The sequence below is a fragment of the Triticum aestivum genome, chromosome 2B, assembly GCF_018294505.1.
Source record: "Triticum aestivum cultivar Chinese Spring chromosome 2B, IWGSC CS RefSeq v2.1, whole genome shotgun sequence".
Classification (NCBI taxonomy): domain Eukaryota; kingdom Viridiplantae; phylum Streptophyta; class Magnoliopsida; order Poales; family Poaceae; genus Triticum; species Triticum aestivum.
Genome location: NC_057798.1, coordinates 806,937,854 through 806,945,729, shown reverse-complemented (window position 1 = coordinate 806,945,729; position 7,876 = coordinate 806,937,854). Strand labels below are relative to the sequence as shown.

Sequence of the window (7,876 nt, the reverse complement as noted above, 5' to 3'; positions counted from 1 at the left end):
AAGAACATTCTTGTTCCTTCGTCCTTCATCGTTAGTGACCAAAAACATCTTATATTTATTTACACAGGAAGTAAGTGACACGTCCATTCAGTAGGTACGTACGGTGTACTGTAATGCTTACAAACAGTGTATGTATGTAGGTCCATAGGCATTGAGCAGATCGGCAGTACTGAAGCAGCTGCTTGCATCAACCCGCCCATTGATTTTCGAATCGTCACGTACAGCGACTCTGCTGGGGTGCTATCCGCAGTTATATCACAGAGAGGTCCCACTTCCACATAACAACGGACAGTTAAGCGAGCGATCCGTCCCCTTTCAGCCCCGTTTTTTTGAACATCACCAAGAGTGATCGGAAATCTACACATGTACCTACCTGATGTTTCTGGCTGCATATAACTTAGCCAAAATTACATCAAGTAACTCAGCTAAGTTATGCTGACACCTAGTGCGACGAGTCCCTTGTAATGCAGGGCAGGTGCTACAACCTCTCCAATAAAATGAGTGAAACATCATTTCATCGCAAAGTGACAGAAGAACTGAGCAAATTACAATACATCTCGAATAAATTGTCTTTTCAACAAGTTGAATCTTCAAACAAGGAATGTTCAGTTCAATACAGAGTAAGCACACCAAAAATAAATGAACAAGATAATTCGTAGGCTGGAAAAGCTGGGAGGAAGGGGCAAGCAACCATCTATGACAGTGCAAACTCCTGCCCAGCACCAACCCTTATTACAAGCACATAAAAAGCGTGGTCATCATCCCATAGAGGTAACAGAATGCAGCTCGGTGAGATAATGAATTGAATGTCCATCAAGGGTAAATGTAATCAGGTGGCACAAGAAGCTAAGATGCATCCAGCTAACAATTCATCTCCATCCGTTGTGACTTGTATATATTGGTAGACATCTGCTTGCAGCATTCCATTGTTGTCCTCACAAAGCTGTCCCAATCAATAGGAATTGGCATCCACTTCATTTCCTACAAACAAATATCATTGATGAGACAGGTCAAACCTTTCTGAAATTACGGACGTGAGGGTGTTAATCTAACAATAAAAGTTGCCACAAAAAAAGAAAAAGAAAGCAAAAGCTACCCAAGAATCGAAAGCGAAAGCCATACATCATCACACCATGCATGGAAGAGAACACCTTAGCAGGGTAGCACAGCATACAGCACATCATAGTAGTATTCGAATTAGAAAACCAGACAACATCTTATGTTAAAAATTCGACCAGGAATGTGAACTAGAGCATACACCTATATTTAGTTTGGTGGAAATCAGGCTACTACGAAAATATTCACTAATGACACTGCAGGAAAACATTTCCATGATAAAGAAACGGTTTCTGATAATAGTAACGCAATAAAGCTCGTATGAAGCTACAGGAACTCTACACAATGAGGTTTCACGAAACAAACAAGCATGGAGAGAGAGAGAGAGAGAGAGAGAGAGAGAGACTGAGAGAGACTGAGAGAGAGAGAGAGAGAGAGAGGGGTGGAAACTTGCACGTACCAGCTGAAGCAGAGTCGAAGCAGAAATTAGTCGTCTAAAAAAAACGGGTATTCCGAAAAATGGACCACAGTGCGAGGATTGTCGGGATGCCTGTCGACAATACTCCTGAAGGCAGATTCAGCGCAGCTCTTTTGAGATTCCGTAGCGTCGAGGCACACGATCCACGTAGACACCTCTTCCAGTGCAGCCAAGTACTCGATGCCGGCTGGTCCGGCTCCGTTCTGCACATCCATATTGAAACTTAACCCCAGCCTCTGGACCATGGGCATCGCCCCAGATTGGAAGATCAGGTATGATGCTCTGCTCAAGCGGATCTCAAAATGCTTTAGAACAGGGAATGCTCCTCTTCCATCGATGATAATCATTTGTTTTGGTGATCTTCGTACATGTAAATTAAGGTGGACGAGGGAGGGCAACACCGCAAGAATACCAACACCATCATCGAGCAGCTCGTCAACTTGGAGTTGCAATTCATGGAGGTTATGAAGTTCCCTCGTCCAGTTAGGGACCCTGGAAAACCAACAGTCCCGCCGTCCAAAACCTCTGGCGTGGAGTCGCTGAAGGCTGCACGGAGGAGACAAACCATCCATGCATCCTTCGATATGACATATGTACAGGGACTCGAGCCTACAAAGTTTTCTCAAAGAAGAGCATAGAACATCCATGCGTCTTACACCGGGGTCCTGATCTTCCAAGTAGCCGCAGAGAGAGAGATTTCTCATATTGGTAAGCTCTCCAAGGCCCTTGTAGTTATGTAGTGAGTTTTTTTCAAAATTCAAATGAAATCCCCTAAGAAACCTCAAGGATTTCATGTTTCCGATCCCATCAGGCAGCTTACATGCATATCCAATACCCAGATGCGACAAGTGTGGCAGATGAACTATATCAGATGGAATACTGGAATTGTATATATCAAGTGTTTCTAATTGCTGGAGCCCTCTAATCTGTCTTGGTAGCTGCAACCCGTCAAGGGCGCCAGTCATTACATATCTTAGCTGATACAGTTCACTCATTCCAGCGAGGTCCATTCTCCTGTGGTTCTCGGCAAAAAGAACTCGCAGGAACTTGAACTTTGAAAGAGGAGGTGTTTTACCAAAGTCCCCAAAGATCATAATGGAGCGAACCTGTGACAAACTAATATGTCCTGGTAATATTTCATTATCTGAATCATTCAAACGAAGAGACAACCGACGAACCTTATATCCCTCTTCTGTAATGGCTTCTGAGCCGTCCACTATACTGAGAAAATTCTCTTCTTTACATTTAAGCAAGATAAGATCCAACATCATATCATGTACTTTGCATTTTGTCACTGCACCTTCACAATCAAACTCTACGGGTAGAACAAGGCTCCTATTGACAAGCTCATTGAAATAGTTTCTTGCATTTTTCTCCACATCTTGTCCATTTTCTTTACTAATGAAACCTTCCGCCATCCATTGACGTTCCAGATTGGACCTATTTATCGTGTAGTCCTCCGGATACATAGCAAGATATAACAAGCAAGTCTTCAGATGAGATGGAAGATCTTTGTAGCTGAGGTTTAAGATTTGTCTCATCCTATTCAGTGTGAGTTTTGTTCCAGACATCGAGCCCAAAGAACTCCTTACATGTTCCCACTCCTCTTCTTTGGGACCTTCACTAGCTAGAAGGCCTGCTATGCTAATAATTGCAAGAGGCAAGCCACCACATTTTTTGAGAATTTCAACTGAAATATCTCTGAGGTGGTTAGGGCAAACGTCCTCTGAGCCAAATATCCTGCCAAAAAATAGCTGTCTTGAGTCTTCGTTGCTAAGGGGCTTCATTTGTAAAATGTACTCATGGTGAGGGGAGCAACATGCCGTAGCAACTTCAAGACTTCTTGTAGTTACTATTACTCTGCTGGCAAGATCATTTTCTGGGAAAGCACATTTAATAAATTCCCAGGCTGATACATCCCATAGATCATCAATTATAATCAAGTACCTGCCATATATTCAGCATAATGTTAAAATAATTAGTACAAATTTATCAAAAAATAGAAGTTTAAACAAGAGAGATTTAACTTCCTTCAATCAATTATTAGTTGTGGCTAGATAATAACATAATAAACACCAAATTATAGAAAACCATAATACATATACTAATATTATTAACACCTTTTGAATATTTTTCATCCATAAGAAAGTTAGTAAACCATTCAAAGCAAAACTGATTTTCTCGTACAGATTGTTAAGTGCAATTATTATATGCATTATTGTTTCAAAACTTCCACTATTTGTTAGGCTGATCTAATGATTTTGTCCCAAAAACATTATTTCTGCAATATATTTCATTCTCTTTTCGAGACCAAATTAGGAATGTACAATATTCTCAAGAGATTTTGCTATCAAAAACAATGACAATATATAATACAAAGATCAATAATATGTACCTTTTAGTCTGTAGACATTCTCTTAGTTCATCAATAAGATCTGAATTGGAAGCGTCAATAGATGCGTGTGTACCAAGTTGGGATAGTAAACTTCGTAGAAGATTTGGAATGTTAGGCTTTTGAGACACTGGCACAAATGCACCAAAGGCGAAATCACCCTTTAGTTTACGGTATACGTCATTGGCAAGTGTTGTTTTGCCTAGACCTCCAAATCCCACAACTGATACCACCTTAAGCTGCTTCTCCTCATCAATTAGCCAATTTACAAGCTCATTCTTTGGCCCCTCCATACCAACAAGGTTAGCCGCCTTTTCATAGAGTGTTTTAACTCGTGGGTCAATGGCAACAACATTACTTGATTGGGGGACAATCTTATCAATGTTATATCTTCTGTGGCGATCACTAGTCTCATGCACAAGTCTCTTGATCTCTTCAATTTGTCCAGCAATCCTGTGGCGGGCCCTTGAAGTTTTGAGACGTCGAATCGTCTTGCGGACAAACCCGGATTTCTTGTCTTATCCCCAATGCTTTGGATGAACTCATCAATGATGTCCTCGATGTCATAAGACAACTCTCGCAGTGTGTTTCTCCAACTCTTGGTCTGTGCATCTGGCTCGTCCACATCTGCAAGTCTCCCGAGCGCATCCTTCATACTGCCAAGCTCATCGCGGATGTACTTCACCTCTTTTCGCAGGTTCTTCATCTTGGCAAACTGTTCCCCCATGAGGGTGGTGAGCTTACCCAGGAGGGAGTTCATTGCGCCTGTAGAAGCGCTCACCATTATTCCGGTCATCTCTTGCTGGCCAACTTTTTCTAATCTTGGTTTCTACCTATGCTTGAGAGGAACCTGTAGTATGAACATTATATAGGTCAGAAATTCTAGAGATAGATAACAGTATATATGCGCATTATATAGGTCAGAAATTCCAGAGATAGATAGGATGCTGGAACGAAAGATATTTATAAACAAAACATAAGAGACTAATCATACACATGTACTTTGACTGTTCACCCATTTGAAATCATTCCTCCCGTAAGGTTCTAGAGCAAAAAAAGTGCAGGGAGATTACCATGAGCTGGGCAAGATATTTACCGGAGTAGATCGAGAAGCCTTTGCTTCTGATGATTGCTCTAAACGGAAGAGCGCCATGGCTGCTCCTCTCGCACCCTTGAGATCCAGAAGAAGAGATGTGGGAGGGAGATTCACGCTGAAGCCGACATCCACCAGACATAGCCCGAGATTTAACGTTCAATAGAGTTAATTAACTTTAGCTGGCCTGTAGATCCACGCCACCTCATGTTACCGAGGGTGCAGCACATGGGACTGTCATTGTTTTTTGCTAATGAACTTTGATTAATCACCATGATCCACGCCTCCCAAAGCCATGAATCTTTGCTCGGTCCCAGTCCCATCCCATGTGCATGCCACTCAAAGGCATCGTACACATTTTGGATGGGTCATCGTCATAGATTAATTAATTTGATTGATGAAGCAGGGTCAGGGGAGTTCCTTAGGCAAACTCCATTACATGGATCCATTCCGTTCGGTCCTGTGTGTTTGGGTCCGTGCGGACAAAAACAACAGTGCAACACAAAGACCCGTCACATTTTATTTTAACTGTTTGTGTTCGTTTGGACCCATTTTCGTTCCAAATTTAGGTCAGATCTGGGTCGAGGCGGACACAGACCCATGCATCCATATGTGTCTTTTTTATCCAGTCTCTCCTCCTTTTTGTCTTTTGGCCCACCCACCATGCTGCAATCACGCGCTGTGGCAGACGACTAGACGAGGCCGGCGGCGAGGCAACACAAGGCCAGCGGCGCGGCATGGCAAGGCGGTGCACGGCGAGATAAGGCAAGTCGAGGTGGCGGCGTGGGCACTCGGGGCGGCGGCGTTCCCACTTTCGGCTAGGCAAGGTGGCAGCGCAGGCAGTCGGTGCTGCGCGTCCGGTGTGGGCGACCCCATGCATCTCCACTGAGGAGCTGGAGCTCCTTCTGCCACTCATCCTCGAGCCCGAGGAGCTGGAGCTCCTGCCGCCATTCGTCCTCCTGCCACCTGGCCCATCGAGATCCGGTCGGTGAACCTACCCTCAGTTCCACTCCGGGCTTGAGAGAGGCGTGCATGATCTGGTTCCTGGTGGTGTCGGCGACATTTCTTTTTTTTCTTTGCAAAAAGTTGCTTGTCTGTCACAAATGGGTCTTCCGTGTTGGGTATGCTGGAGGTGTCCGGCTGTCCACTAGCACTGCCCGCTTTGGCTACCCAAACACACAAAACAGAAACAAAATGCACGTCCGTTTGGATCGCTGAATTGGAGTTGGCCTTAGAATCAATTGATTTCAGTTGCTGGTCCTGTCGAACAAATGACAAGAAATTGTACTAGTAATAAAGGATTTTTTTTCCTTGTGGATATTTCCAGATACCGGGTATCCCTTTGAAAGGTCACTCGCAAGTGTGCCACTTCGTGCAATCTGGAAGGTTTTTTTTCTAGATTCTTATTCAAAATGTTTTATCTCATTAACCCTGCGTCGAAATCGTGAATCGCTTTCATTGTTGGATTTGTCGCATTGAGATCTTGAAAAGTAGAACCCATGTTACAAGTTTCGACGAACATTTTTTCATGAAAAGCCCCGGAAGAAAAAAAACACAGTTGAAAAAAGCATGGGTTTTTTCACACTTTCTCCCTTTCCAAGATGCATAGATGTGTCTCTCGCAGACGCAAATCTATGCTTCCACTAGAATAAAATATGCGCGTCTCGTGGGAGAAAATAAACACAATTTTCCCTTTCCAAGTTGTGCCTATCGCTGAAGCAAACCTGTGGCTCCGCGAGAAGCAAATATGTGCTTCTCGTGGGAACAAAAAAACGTGTTATTTTCCATTTTCGAGAGTCGCAATTGTGCATCTCACGTAAGCAAACATGTGTCTCCACAAGAAGCAAATCGGTGCCTCTCGCTTAAGAAAAAAAACATGTTTGTTCCCTTTTTCAAGAGGCACAACGCGATACCAAAGCTGTGCCTCCATGAGAAGCAAAATTGTTCCTCTCATGAAAAAAAATACATTTTTTCGCTTTCTAAGAGGCACAACTGTGCCTCTCGTGGAAGTAAATATTTGGCTTCACAAGAAGCAAATATATGCCCCTTGCAAAAGTAAATATGGGCATCTCCCGGAAGTAGGACTGAATGTATATGCGTATGTTTGAGCCTCTACATCACTGTTGTGTTAAAAAGACCTCTTGCAATGAGGCAACATATCCAGTATAAACCCCAGTAATTGCCTTTGGCTCCTAGGTGCATATGCACCCATTGTCGAAATACACATTCCGAGAAGTTGAAAAATTTGGAACAAAAATTCCGCGTGTATATCCGGACATTTTATGTGCGTGCACAAGGTTTCAGTGAAAAATGACGTTTTTTGTGGCTTGTGTAAAAAAGACAATTTATGATGCTTCATTCTAACTATTCACGAGGCATTTCTTTATCTCTTTTACACAAGCCACAAAAAACGTCGTTTTTCACCGAAACCTTGTGAACGCACATAAAATGTCCGGATATACACGCGGGATTTTTGTTTCGAATTTTTTTCAACTTTCCGAAATGTGTATTTCGACAATGGGTGCATATGCACCTAGGAGCCAAAACGCCACTCTCGTATAAACCCACAATCAGTGAAAATGTGGAAACTTGCGCTGTGAGGGATTGAATAGGCAACATAGGGTGATATATCGTGTAGGTGGGCTCGCTAACCATTTACTTAAGTCTGCTTTGCAGATAAGCCCTCCTAATAATTATAGGCAGACTATTTGTTTATGTCCTGCGCCTCTCCGTTTCTAAGCTGCCGGCCGTCACCAATGGGATTCGCCGCCATAGCCACTGCGCCGCCCCATCTCTTAACACCCCGGGGAGATGCCCTTGCAGAGTTGGACAAGAAGGTCGTTGACACTGAAGCTAG

At 43.3% G+C, this 7,876-nt stretch overlaps 1 pseudogene; it reads right to left on the bottom strand.

Moving 5' to 3' along the window:
- Positions 1-519: 519 nt before the first annotated feature.
- Positions 520-5,165, bottom strand: LOC123042955 (disease resistance protein RGA5-like; annotated as a pseudogene).
- Between the last annotated feature and the right edge of the window lie 2,711 nt (positions 5,166-7,876).